Source organism: Herpailurus yagouaroundi, unplaced genomic scaffold (assembly GCF_014898765.1).
Source record: "Herpailurus yagouaroundi ecotype Mexico unplaced genomic scaffold, PumYag 163, whole genome shotgun sequence".
NCBI classification, from domain to species: Eukaryota; Metazoa; Chordata; class Mammalia; order Carnivora; family Felidae; genus Herpailurus; species Herpailurus yagouaroundi.
The window spans coordinates 50,486,620-50,501,208 of NW_024412404.1; the positions used below are offsets into that span (position 1 = coordinate 50,486,620).

The 14,589-nt window shown below is 45.6% G+C and overlaps 1 protein-coding gene and 1 long non-coding RNA gene across 27 annotated transcripts in view; both read left to right on the plus strand.

The window, feature by feature from the left end:
- Positions 1–14,589, plus strand: part of TCF7L2 (transcription factor 7 like 2) — a 203,638-nt gene that overhangs the window by 79,571 nt on the left and 109,478 nt on the right. The window lies entirely within an intron of this gene.
- Positions 1,437–14,589, plus strand: part of LOC121037240 (uncharacterized) — a 21,904-nt gene continuing 8,751 nt past the window's right edge. Inside the window, exons 1-2 of the long non-coding RNA XR_005793668.1 lie at positions 1,437–2,213; positions 6,254–6,256. This is a non-coding gene — a long non-coding RNA (uncharacterized LOC121037240). The remainder of the gene's footprint in view (positions 2,214–6,253; positions 6,257–14,589) is intronic.

Below are 14,589 nucleotides of genomic sequence, written 5' to 3' on the forward strand. Positions count from 1 at the left end.
GTGCCATAGCAGCTTACAAAAATACAATCTCCAAATCCTTTCCTGAAAAACTCATTTAGCGGAGGTGAGTTGCAGAGGAGGGAATTAGAAAATGCGAAAGGGAAGCTTTGGATTTGACGCTTTCCAGTCCCCCCCACCCCCGTCCCCCAATTTATCTTAATTGTTGGAAAGTAGTAACATTCTACGTTAATATCAGTAGAATTTTATCTGGGCTGATTGATTGTAAACGGAGAGTAGAAATGAATTTGGACGGGCTTAAGTTCAAATGAATCCATACCTCCATGGCTTTGAAAGCCTGTGGGTTTAACATAGGAAACATTTGTTTCTAGTAGTGAGAGACTATAACATAAAACGTGTGTCTACATATATTTTTAATGTACTTTCAGATTTTGTAGGCTCTGAAAGTGGAATTTATAAATTAACCTCTTGAGAAGATGGCTCAGCCTTCTTAGAATATTCTCTTCCATATATTTATATCATGAGCTGGACTTCATAGTTTTGAAATAATTAATGGAAGACACATTTTTTATAATGAATCTATGACAGGTAGAATTATGCAGAGCATGAAATAATTCATGTATTTTTTATTTGAGTACCACAAAATGCTACCCATTAATATATTTTGCCTCTCTGTTACTTGTAATTTCTAAAAATGGCAAAATGATTTTCTTAAGTAGAAAAACCTCAAGATGCATTGTGTCAAACTTCAGGCTAACTGTCTCCTTACTTTGTAGCTTGCTATAATAGAGTATATATTATTTAATGAATTATGCCTCTGTTATGTGAATATTAAATACATATGTATGTGTGTGTATGTATTACAAAGTGATTTATTTCCGTTAAGCCACGTCTTGAGTCATCGTTTGTGAAAATGTTCTACAAATTCTTATGTTATAAATGAGGCACATAGAAAAGGTTGACATTTTTCCAGAAGCTTTTCCCTTCCTCCCACCCCGCAGTAAAGTGGATGCTCATAATTACATACGCTCCTACAATGTCAAGGTTTCAGGGCTGGAAGTGACCTTAGATCATCTCGGCCCAACCTGCTCTCAGAAAAGGAAACAGGCCCAGAGATGCCCTAAGTGAATTGCCCAACGTCACACGCTGAGTTAGTGGCCAGAGCGAGGACTGGACCCGGTCCTCCGCTCCTTTTCCGGGGCCTGGTGGCCTGTTCTTTACTAAGGGAGAGTAACTTTCTGTGGGTGGTTCTCTTTTGTGGACGGTCAGGCGGGGTCATTATCAGGGACAGCCTCGTAGGTGTGAGGGCGTTGCTGGTGTGGGGCTCCGACTGATGCAGGAGAATGATGCAGGTTTCTCCGAGGAGAGTGAATGCTGTATAAACAACATTTTAACAATGTACAAAGATTTGTGATAGTTGCAGTGTCCTAGAGGGTAAAATGAGGAAGCCCGTCCTTTTCACGCTTCCTGCCCCCCCCTTTCCCATTGTGCGTCTAGCCTTTGAAATGTATTTCTCTGCTTTTTTTTTTTTAAAGCTATAGAGAAAGGACATTATCTTTAGAATCACTTGGAGGCTTTTTTTTTTTTCCTCTCCGAGTGGAGAGAAGGTGCCATTCTTAGAAGTGGTTCAGGGTGGACACAGCCCCTCGCGGGTGTGGATGGAGGTCGTGGGCCCACACTGGTGAGCATCGCCCGAGTGTGGATGGGGGCTGATCCGTTTAGAGAGAGCTGCCCCTACTGCCTCCCCAGCCGTCCCACGTGGACAGTGTCACAAGGTAGACTAAGCGCTAATTTTCATCTTTCAAAATGGACAGGCTGAGGAGAGGCAAAGACGTTTTGTCCAGAGCCAGTGTGGGTTTTGGCGAGGGGAGCGCGGCGGGACTTGGGTCCCTCTATCCCCTGCTGTCTTAGGAGGTGTGTTTTCCGCGGCCACCGCTTTGGGCCCCCACCACGCTTCGCATGGAGCCCCTTGCCCCAAGGAGCCGCGGCTGGCGACCGCAACTTCTGTGCTTTCTGCTCTGCTCCTGGGGACCCTGGGGAGTGGCGGGGGGGGGGGGGTAGTGGCGCAGGGGTTCTGGGCTGTGAAAGCAGGGTGGGCTCTGGCAGCGGGACAGAGGAGAGAAAGGACTTAAGCTGGGATAAAAGGAAACCAAATTTGTGAAATACTTAATGCTGTGGCAACTGAATGGTGTCTATGGTTATATGAATTAGCCCTGTAATTCTGCATTTCTGTAATCTTCACCTGAGACGAAGGGGTAATGGGGAGGGGGGGTGCTGGAGTGGGGGGGGGGGGTGGGTGGAGGGAGCCGGGCAGGTAGAGGAGGGCTGTGGTTGTTGGCCTCTTCATCCGCCCAGTGGTCTCATGCAGCTTTTGGGATAGAGGAATCCTGCACCTTGGGACCAGAAATGAATGATCTGTCTTTTCACTGGACAGCAGTGGGTCGACCGGAAAACCAGTTTGGCCGGCACGGTGTATCTGTATTTATAAAGGGAGCCTTCTGGATTCCGGCTGATGTATCATTTGGGTCTCTGGTTTGCGTTCAGTTCAGCTCTGCCGGTGAATGGCGAACTCTCCTCCAGACCCGGGGCTCTTCCTCACATTTTTGTTATTCGTTCTTTTTAAATCAAACCTTGTCACATCCCACTGTTTCATCAGACGTGTTTCAAAATAATTGTCTAAGGATTGCTGCCTAGTTTCTCCGAAATTCGGGTTTATTGTAATTTCTGGGCCAGGTTATTTCATAATTATTTCTAATGTTTTCCTTTGAAACCAGAGAAGTGCTCAGTGTTTGTTAGTGATCATTAGAGACTCACTATCATCAGTTGCTGAGAAAATAACCGCCGAGCACCCATCTGGGGTGGAATTTTCACAGAGGAGTTTAAAGCTTTTTGTCAAAATGTTTTAAACCGGATTTTTTTTTTCCATGCGGTATGTGGGTTACCGAATTATAAAAAATAAATGTGTAGAATAAATATTCCTAATTAGTGGAATTGGGTTGGTCAAATAATATTTAAATTAAGAAGCAAGCCCCACAAATTTTGGTGCCTATAACTGATAACTGCATCTTATGTATTATAATCCAGCGGTTCCTCATCTGTGCTCAGAAGAGAGAGGAAATTATTCCCCAAGGATGCTCTATTGAGTTGGGTTTTGGTGGGGGGGCGCGGTGGGGGCGGGAGGTTAGCCAAAAAATAGCAATTGACACAAGAGGTCCACGTCTCCCTTCCCCTTCTTCCCTCCCCACACAACTGAGAAATTCAGGTTCCAGGACCCTCCCCTCTTCCCGGCCTCCCCAGGCCCATGCATTACCTGATTCACGTAACTAGTTCATATTTCATCCTCTCTGGTGTTTTTAAATTCATATTTTTAATTCTTTGCTTCGGCCAAGCATCCGGGTTGTGCTAAGCGTGGCGGTGTTTGAGTCTTGGCCGACCCGCCTCCAGTGCCCCGTAAGCTGTGGGAGAGCAGCCGCTCCCCAGATACCAGCCCCGGTGTCTTTGCTATACAAAGACTTTTCATTTAACTTCCTTTGTACCCGGCAAAAAAAGGTTCTGTACCCCAAATGGTGGTATTTTGGTATAGTATGTATCTTACGAGATGGCACAAGGCTTCAAAAGTTCCCACCATGGTATGGTATCTTGGGGGTTTCCTTTTGAAGTCCATGTGGAGTTTCACCGTGGGGCAAATTTCTAGTCATTCTTGGTCTTGTGCGTTTTGTGTGTAATGAGCACTGAGGTGTGGGCTAAGAAAGCAGTCTGTGTCCCGAGGAGCAGAGCCTGCCAGACTGTGGTGCTGTACTTTTTTGTTGTTGTTATTGCTTAAATGCTGAAAGAGTTCAGAAAACTTAGGAAATACAGCGTGATGAGAGAGCTTCAGGCAGGGTCTCTGCTTGCCTGTGTCGAGCATTTTCCAGTAAGCTCAGAGGGCATGGTGAAACTCTCGCTTTTTTGTGTCTGAGGAGTTTGGGGGTGTGGGGACACCTCCTCATGGCTAATAAGAAAAACCACGTTGAGAACATCCTGTTGGGTATTAAATACATGTGGGTGTTCTGATGGGTTATTTGGCTTGGGCTCTGCCCTCACCTGCTCTCGGCGATTGTTGGCAGTTAGCGTATGCTGGGAGGTTCTGTGCTAGATGGTGAGGCCCAGCAAAACCATCTCAGCCCCTACCTTGCCAGGTGCCAGCCTGGGGCGGCGTATAGGTGCTGTGACAGGTGTGATGGGGAGATGGGATTTCTTCCACTGACTGAGAAGTCGGTGAGGGTTACAGGCTGGGCCGGCCCCCTGAGAAAATGACATCTAAAATGAGATGCGAAGGGGGCGCCTGGGTGGCTCAGTCGGTTAAGCGCCTGACTTCGGCTCCCGTCACCATCTCACGGTTCATGAGTTCGAGCCCCGCGTCGGGCTCTGTGCCGACAGCTCAGAGCCTGGAGCCTGCTTTGGATTCTGTGTCTCCCTCTCTCTCTGCTCCTCCCCTGCTCGCGCTCTGTCTCTCTCAAAAATAAACAATAACAAAAATAAATAAAATGAAAGGTGAAGGATCAATTAGAGTTAGCCAGGTAAGGGTGTGAGAGAAGGAGAGGGTGGGAGATGAGACAGCATTCCAGGCAGAAGGAAAACCACGTATGAAGTTCCTAAAGGGACAATTCTTTAGCTGTGAGAGAAATTTAAAGCCAGCTACAGTGGCTGCAGGTCCTGAGGGACGAGGGAGAATGGCCTGGGGGAGGATGTGGTGCGAATCTGGTGTTTGATTCTAACCACCGTGGGAGATCCGTGGGGGCTTTGGCTTGTGTTAGGTTGCCGGCCGTGGGGATAATGGTTGACGTAGACAGATTGGGAGGGAACATCAGCAGAATTTGCCGACAGATTACACGTCGGTATTGAGGGAGAAGGAAGGGTCAAATGTAGGTGGGTGGGATTGCCAAGTTTGGGGGAGAAGCGTTGTATTTTTATTTTATGTTTCATTTTAATTTTTTTTTAATCCCAGTTTTATCGAGATGTAAGTGACCTAATGCATTTATAAGTTTAAGGTGTACAGTGTGTTGATTTGAAATACTTCTGTACTGTGACATGATTACCGTCCTAGGGTTCGCTGATACCCCTAAGCATGTCCTATAATTACCGTTTCTTTTTTGCTGTGAGAACATGTAAGGTCTGTTCTCTGGGCAACTCAAGTATATAATTATAATTGCCATGCTGTACATTAGATCCCCAGAACTGACTCATTTTGTAACTGGAAGTTTGTACCCTTTGACCAACATCTCCCCAGTTAACCACCGTCTCACTCCGTTGCTGAGTTTCAGCTGTTTTTAGATTCCACGTACAGATGATACCGTGAAGTGTTTGTCTCTCTCTGTCTGACTTATGTCACTCAGCATTAATAACGTTCACGGTCCATCCGTGTTGCCTCATGGCAGGATTTCCTTCGTACTTATGGCCGAATAATATTCCATCGTGTATATATACACCACTTTTAAAAATCCATTTATCTGTTGATGGACACTTATGTCGTTTCAGTGCCTTGGCTATTGTCAATAATGCTGCAGTGAACCTGGGAGTGCAAAGACCTCTTCGAGGTCCTGTTTTTCACTTCCTTTGGATAGAAACCCAGAAGAAGCTCTGCCGGGTCGCACGGTAGTTCTATCTTTAGTTTTTTTTGCGGAATCTCCATACTGTTTTCCACAGTAGCTGTACCAAGTAGCGTTCCCACCAACAGCACACGGGGTGTCCCTTTCTCCACATCCTCGCTAACACTTGTTGTCTCTTGTCTTTTGATAATAGCCATTCTGACAGGTGTGAGGTGGTATCTCCTTACGCATCTCCCTGATGATTAGGGATGTTGAACACATTTTCATGTACCTTTTGGTGTAGTTCATTTACCTCCTTTGGGAAAATGTCTTCAGTTCGAGTTGTCCTTTTAGAGAAATTCAGTTACTAGGTTTCATGACCCCCAAAGCACTATGGCAGTATGAAATGCGGACAATCCAAACTTTTAATTAGTTCCTTCAGAATAATGTCGACAGTCTGTTAAATTTCAGCTTATTTGGAATATATTTAGGGTAGGGTAGAGAATTTTCCCTTTCCTTCTTCCAAATTTGGATTAGTAGCTTGTATTGGTCTTTCTCTTGGTCTTTTTTATTTGTAATGTTTTTAAGTTTATTTATTTATTTTGAGAGGGACAGAGACAGTGTGAATGCGGGGAGGGGCGGAGAGAGAGGGAAAGAGAGAATCCCAAGCAGGTTCTGCATTGCCAGCTCAGGGCCCGATGCAGGGGTTGAACTCATAAAACCATGAGATCGTGACCTGAGCGATAACCCAAGAGAGTCATACGCTTAACCGACTGAGCCCCTCAGGTTCCACCCCCCCCCTCCCCCCCCCGTAAATGGTCTTGCATTTACCATCGATTCATTCACGGATCCCTCAGATATTTAGTGGTTGCTTACTGTGTGGGGGAAAAAGTGTTCTAGACGCTGGGAGAAAGTGGAGTCGATGATGAAGGATGATAAGAATAATAGCAAATAAGCCAGTAACACTTTCTGCGTGCCAGGCATTGTTCTAGGTGCTCTCCTAATGCTCTGTTGCCCATTTCACGGAGGAGGAAGTAGGCCCAGGGCGGTTAAGTGTTTGCCCGGGTGTGGGAGTCAGGATGTGAGACAGGGCAGCCAGATCATTGCCATCGTCTTAACCCCTGACCACAACGACGCCGGGGAAAGATGAATAACAGGCACAGTGGGGCCTGCCCAGTGCTGCTGGTGGGGAACTCCATGAGCTGGATGGGGTGGGCCTGTCTCAAGGAGAATCCACCCGTACCCCTGGACAGTGGGACACGAGGTTGGCGAGGGTTTTGCTTCTGGGTGTCCTTGAGGTACTGCAAAGGTGAGTACTGACAAATTGTGGGCAGGGGGGCCACGCCGCCGTGGCCCAGGTGAACTTTGGGTGATTTGAGGGTGTGAGCCTATGCTGGCTTCCTGAGAGCTTTTTCCCCACCCACCGTCTCCACTCCCTTCGCTATTCACTACGTTTACACTTTCCCCTTGTTTTGTCTTTTTCCCCATTTATGTATGACTCAGCCAGACTTTCTAGAATACTTGGCATGTGTTTCCTAGTGGGAGCTGAGTCAGAGCTTTCCCATTTCACGGACGGAACTGTGGTGAGGGTGCGTATTTTGTCTGAGGATATAAAGCGAGCCTGTGAGCACTGCAGAAATACGATTATTCTTGGAAGGAGGGCTGTGCGTGTTTAATATGAAGAAGCAGGCTGCTGGGTTATCTTTTTTTTTTTTTTCCCCCCTGGGAAAAAGTGGTGGATAGATCAGTCATGCTCTGAAGAGAAAGTGGAGTCATTCGGCCAAAGGAGCCTAGAGTTAAAAGTCCGAGCTTCCTTCTCTCCTTCCAGAACATACTCTCTGATGAAGAATTCTGAAGTTCTTGAGGTTTGAGTTGCTGGTGTGGCAGCTGACCGCCGCGGTGATGGAAAGTATTCTACCGAGGAGGATTGTGTTGTGCAAGCTTGGTTGTATCCCTTTGAGATTAGAATCACAGAAGGTTTCACAACCTTATGTCACATGTCCTGTCACCCACTGCTGTCCCTTTAATCGCTGTCCAGAAGTGGCCTGTTCGCCGTTTAATATTTATATTTGTTTTCAACATTCTCAAGCTTATAGCACTCAAAATTTGCAGCCTTGTCTTTATTGAAAAGGAAAATTGCTGTAATGAAAAGCACCTCCCATGTTATTAAAATTCGTAAGGATTTTAAATGATCACATAGCAGCCCATAATATGCTTATGCACACAGTTGCTTAATGGCACATTGTTGGGCCTTTAGAGTATCTTATGCCTTTGTTTCTACTATTCTAAATAATCCTGTGATGAACATCTATGCACGTAAATCTTGGTGCTTTCGTCCCCCACCCCCTTTCCTTTATTATTTCTTAGGATAGAGTCTTAGAAAGACCGGTAAAAGAGAATAAAATTAAAATTTTTTTTTCTCGATATATAGGCACAAATATTTTTCTGAAAGGTTTCAATTTTTACAATCATCAGCATGTATGAGACATTTACCAAGATCAGAATGATTTTCTTTTTAATGTTTGTTTATTTTTGAGAGAGATAGCAGGGGAGGGGCAGAGAGAGAGAGGGAGAGGGAGAGGGAGAGAAAGGATCTGAAGCAGGCTCTATGCTGATAACAGAGAGCCTGATGCGGGGCTTGAACTCCCTAACCGTGAGCTCATGTCCTGAGCTGAAGTCGGACGCTTAACCAACTGAACCATCCAGTCACCCCAACCATGATCAGAAGGATTTTTTTTTAAATTTATTTTTATTTTTTGTTTTTGACAGAGAGAGAGAGAGAGAGCACAAGCAGGGAAGGAGCAGAGAGAGAGAGGGAGACAGAGTCCGAAGCAGGCTCCAGGCTCTGAGCTGTCAGCACAGAGACTGATGTGGGGCTTGAATCCACGAACTGTGAGATTATGACCTGAGCTGAAGTGGGATGCTTAACAGACTGAACCATCCAGGTGCCCCCTCTGGGGAATTTAACAAAAGAAAAAGTTTGGGCTTTCCCGGAAAAATGTTGCTAAAAATGTTACTCGTACGCTGCTTTGCTCCAGAAAAGAGACCCACCCAGCCCATCCACCTTGGGTTTCCCAAGATCTTTATGCCTTCAAAACAGGCAAACAAAATGATAGCTTCTTAAGTAGTTGGAGGTTTTAAAGTCAGCTGATACTATCATGGTTTTATAGGATTACATATACTCACTTTTGATAACTTACAGTGTAACCCTTTAGATATACTGTACTAGTTCCCTGAATATATACAGCACATTTAGGGCTATTTTAGAGGTTTTGGAGTATACTTTCATAACCTCAAATAAGTCTACAGTTTTTTATTTTTAGTTTTAGTTTTGATATCTTTTTTTAATGGCATATTATTGGGCACATAGTTACTAAGTATTTGATGCTATGTGTGGACTCAGGAATATGATTTGGAGCACCTGACTGGCTCAGTCAGTAGAGCATCTGACTCTTGATCTTGGGGTTGTGAGTTTGAGCCCCATGTTGGGTGGAGAGATTACTTAAAATCTTTAAGGTTTTTAAAAAAATCTTTTTAAATTTATTTTGAGCGAGACAGAGACAATGTGAGTAGGGGAGGGGTGGAGAGGGAGGGAAAGAGAGCATCCCAAGCAAGCTTTACACTGTCAGAGCAGAGGCCCACGCGGGGCTTGAACTCACAAAACTGTGAGAACATGACCTGAACCAAAACCAAGAGACGGATGCCTAACTGACTGAGCCACCCAGGCGCCCCGAAAATAAAATCTTTAAAAACAAACGCAAAAAGGGAATACGATTCTGGATTATGTTTCTGGGAAAACATATCTACTTGTCAAAGATGTTATTTATTGCCGTGTTTAAGATCACTGAGTGCGGGGAAGGCTGCAGCCTCCAATCAGCCTTGACCATTTCTCAACACTGCGTCTTGTGCTTGGGGGAAAAGTCTTTGGCAGCTCTGGGCTAGCATTTCCTGACATTTGTCTCGCTGAGTGTTAATAAGGTTACTGGAAAAAAGGATCCCCTCCTAAAATAGGCTTAGGGAAGCACTGGTTATGCAAAGTCAACCCGCTTCTTTAGGGCAGGATCTGGAGTCATTTGGAGGCTTAGACACTCCGGGGGCAGTGCTTAAAGCTTGCCCGACTCCACGATGCCTCTCAGCATCTTCAGGGAAGAGACTAGAGCAGACCCTGGAAAATTGTTCTGGTTTCGGCACCTGCTCTGTTTACCAAGTGTGGGAACCTGTTTTAAATCAACACGGATCTACTTAGAGCTCAACAGCCTATGTTTATCTTTCCAGTAAATAAAACAAAAGTATTCACTTGGCATCCATCCCGTCCTGCTGGTCACTTCTTGCCTTGCTGATTAACTCTACGTATGGGGCTTGTTTCACCAACCAGATTGTAAGTTTCTTGAAGCCAGGGAGCCCACAGTTTCTTTTTTTTTGCCTGTAGGCCCCCCCCCCCCCGCCCCGTTTATGGTGGTGGTGCTTCATTAAGGAAGCAGAAAACCAGTTTCTGGTGAGGGACAGGATTGATTTAGTCTTGGACAAGTGTGACTTCGTTGTTACCTTAGAGTGTTCAGTATCATCCTGGTTGGTAGAGAGCTTGGCCACGTGGGTACTTTCTACCTGATGCAGTAGCATGTTTTGGAGACGCATCATTTTGGGTCATGACATTGTGCACAGTTTGCTAGTAACCTGATAATCCACCCTTACACATTCCAGCTTGCAACGGAGTGTGTTGAATCGCCACAGCGGCGTTTATGTGGAACATGGTTGACACAAAAGCTCCAGAAGGTCAGGCTTGTAGGGTTTCTGTCTCTTTCGAGTCTTGGTTTAAACTGACTGTTCCTTCGAAATCTTGGCGTAGGGTGCCTGAACTTTTTAAGAGAGTGCCCAGTTGGGAAATCCAGAGCTTGATTACTTATTACAGGAAATGGGTATTTTCAGCAACCATGCTGTGGGGTGTATGGAGCGATTTTGTGATTGGCTTGTTAGTGGCTTGCAGGTCAGATTTCCATCTCTTTTAATAAATTGATATGGAGGGAGAAAACACTTGGATTGCAGAATTGGCCCATGGAGTGTACTGGGGACTAAGTAAGGAGGGATGCTAGAAGGGTCTGGCTTGGGAAGTTTATTGTTAGCCTCATTTTCCATATAAGGATGTGAAAGGCCAGTGGGTTAGCGGAGTTGCCCACGATTCCATGGGCAGGAGTGGCCATATTCAGACAATGAATCCAGGTCCTTGCGTAGGCCCCATGCAGTCCCCTGAGTGGCAGATTCAACCTCCATTTAGATGTCAAATAGACACCAGAAGATTAGCATGTAACTCTTTATTTCCACCCCCACCCCACCATCAAACCTGTCGCTCTCAAGTTCAACATCGCAGTAAAGATTAACAGCATCCGCCAATTGCATAGGCCCCACACCATGGAATTCATCATTGACTCCTTTTTTGCTTCTACGCTCCACATTCAGTCCGTTGGTCTGTCCTGTGGGTTCATAATCCATCTGCATATTGTATCAGCTCTGTCCTCAAAATACTGTGAAATCTTTTTTTTTTTTTTTTTACCACCTCCACCATCACCACGATTACCACCCTCTCTCCCTTGGATGTTGCTGGAGTGTCTGCCCTGGCCTCCTCACTTCCCGTCTTTGTAACTTTCCCTCTTCTCTCCTTGGTACCTGGGTTTCATTCCCATATTTGAGACGGCCTTTTAAATCCTGGAACAGGTCATATCCCACACCTCTACTGAGAACCTGGAGGATACATTTTGCCTTTTGAAAGAGGCCCAGCACAGCTGTGAGCGGGCACTGGGCACCTGTCGGTTGAAAGGTGGGACTTTGAGATTCAAGGGCTCAGAATGGAGAGGGTCTAAAGCAGGCACCAGGCATGCTCAGAGTATTGTGTTGGTTGGAGGCGAGAAGGCCAGGGGGCAATAGGAGGACACATAATCTGAGGGAGCCTCCTTCGTCAGTCCTATGCTGGTGCAGCAGGATGTGGCAGAAATCTGGGTCTCCCCTCCTTCCACCCCACGTAGGACCCAAATGTTTCCCGACGGTCCTGCGTGTGAGCCCTGCCCTTCTCCACAAGCGTGCAGTCTGTCCAGCTGTATCTTGTTTGCATTTAGAAGCCTGTGAAGCACTCTTGAGTGGCATGATGCAATCTCTTGCAGCCAGAGCCTGCAGAGCGGGTGGGTCCAGGCTGTGCTTAAATGCATCACGGAGGCTGTTTCGGAGGCTTGAATGAGATGGGGTCACCATGTGTCCGTGTACAGCGGGGCAAAAGCATCTTGTTCTTCCCGTTTCAAGGGTGTGAGTTGCCCGTTGCCTCTTTGTCTCACAAGTACATCGACTGTGTGGCTCAGGTGCTGGGTGAAGAAAGTGGCAAATGTTTACAAGGGCTAGAGAAGGAAGGAAGGCGTGCCGCATCACAGGCCATGGGACTAGACCATTTCATGGCCCCCGGAGACCACGTAGGGTGGTCACGCAGGCCTGTCTTTGGACCGCACCTCCTCCAATTAGGCCTGACTCAGAACACACGGAACGTTCTAAGAGATTGTTTTCCCAGCCCTTTCAGGCTTAGAGGAGAAGCCAACCTTGCCTGGGTGGAGGTAGAACATATAAAATCAGAAAACAAGTATCACAATAACAGCATGGGGACCGTAGCTGGGCAGAAGGGCTCCCGGGGGAGCCTTAGGGATGATTCAGTTGAAACTCAAGGAAAAATATTCGTTTGGAAAGAGGCGGCAACCCCCTTCAGCCAAAGCCTATAAATGAAGGAATGTCTGAAACCCAGAATTAACAATGACCAAGGCAAGGCATTGTCAAAGGTCAAACTGGGAAGTTTGGTAGGATCCATTTCCATTTTTAGAATACAGTCAAACATCTTTCCTTCATTCTTCCTCAAGCCCCTTCCCATCCCACTTTCACAAAGCACTTGACTGGTATGGTCTTTTTATTATCCTTTCTTCTTAAATTATCCACCTGTTTACAGGTATCAGGAATAATACCTATGTGCCGACCTTCCAGTATAAGAAACCAAATGTTAAAAGACGGAGTAGGGTTCTGAACATGGCATCTGTCTCTGCACCGTTGTTTACTGCTAACAGCATCCTACCCCAGCCCCTCAACAACTATAGGGAACCAACTACCTTTCCGTACTCTCTTGATCCGGGAAGACAGACATGTGATGGGGCAAGGTGGAGGCATGTTATTTAAGCAAAGATACTTAGGAGTCTTCACTAGGCGGAGAGGGTGTAGACCTGTGGCTCTTTGCAACTGCTTTCCAACCCACCCACACCCACTCTCACACCCACCCGCACCGCTGAATGGAGGGTGCTCATTTGCAGAAGATGAAAAAGTGTGTGGAAGGAGTGTCAATGGTACCATTGAATTCTGTGTAGCCAGCTCCAAACTTGGATTATCCAGTTAGGAAGCCAATTAGTCTGAGATGTTTTCTGTCACTTACAACCCAAGGAATGCTAACTAATACAGTTTTCAGAGCCTCGGGCTTGTAAGGAAAAACATTATTTCTTCTTCTGCATTTTTAATTGTTTTGAATTAGAAATGCAGGAGCACGAACTGATTCTTCTGCTACTATGTAAACAGGGACCTATATGAACAGGACCCACTTGCCTTCTTTAGGAATGGGTGGATTTGTACGGATCGGAGAGTTGCTTTCAGAGGGAGACATAGTCCCCACGATTTTCTCCTACAAACAGTTTCTAGGGAGAGAGGCTTGTGTGGAAAAAAACCCCCCAAAACAAAAAACAATCTTCCATGGTTTGCTCCTGTGGTCATGGGGGAATTTTGAAAACGAACTTTTTAGGTATTTTCCTAAAATTCCTGTTTTCATATTTTTAGTGTTTCAGGGTTTCCTGACTCCTACTTAACATACTCTGCCTGAAGCTCTTTTATTTCTTCCGTTCCTGAGAACAATTAAGGAATAAGCAGTTAATTAATAGTATTAACCACTGCTCTTTTCATTGAAAAATGTGATAATAACCCACATAAATAAGGAGGTCCTGCTGTAACCTCCGTAGTCTCAACACTTAACTTCTACTATTTTGGAAGCACTATTTCCTTATCATGGATAATTGGTGGCAAGCTGAGCGTACAGGCGTTTATTTCTGTGATTTATAGATTATTACAACTTTACTATTTGATGAGGGGGTCTCCCGACACTTCCCTTAAAATACATAGAAGCCACGAAAAAATCCTGTGACTCCAAAAGACTAAATAAAAACTGTTGTTCTAAGGACTTGGAGCAGAGTGCCGTCTGGATGTAGGCTGTAGGCTGGGTGCTGTCTGCTTGGAACTTTGTGTTGAGAGAGATTCTGAGGCCTATGTCAGGGCTTCAGGAAAAAGAATGCATTAGGAGATTAATATCTGTCAAGGGTGAAGAAGGATAGAGCAAGGGATGATAGATAGAAGTGTCACAGCTGTCATTTCTGCTTCAGGCAGTCAACTTTTGGGGGGAAAGTGTCAGAAATCGAGTCCCCTGTTGGACCTCTCTGAGCCCAGGGAAACGTCCATTAAGATGCCATGGTGAGCAAAATTCTTGCAACTCCCCATTTAAAAGTTAGTTCTAAATGAAGCGATGGGAAAGAGGAACATTTTTCATCGGAACCGGGAATGGGAATGTGTCGAAGACCGTGAAGCTAGGCCTAGGAGCTCGTGTGGCTTCCCTGTGTTGATTGATTCCCCCAAGTCTCTCCCGTGGCGGGTGCTCTACTTGGCTGCCTGTGGTCTTGTAGGACGTGACAGGGACCAAGTGTGATGCGCAGACTCAGCCCACGTTTTGCGCATCACACTTGTGAATGGACAACGTCCCATTTTTGACAGTCAGTCAAAGAAGGACCTTTGAAGAATGAAGGCCACGTGTATCCCTTCCACCAACCTTAGAATTCAAAGTGGCATGAGAAGAAGTCAGGATGTGCTAAGAGGGTGGTAACTTCAGTGCTATCCAAACATTTAATTTGGAAGGGTAGGCTTTTTTATTTTTTTTTAAATGAACCAACTCTTTATCTAATTTTTTTTTCTTTCTTTCTTTCTTTCTTTCTTTCTTTCTTTCTTTCTTTCTTTA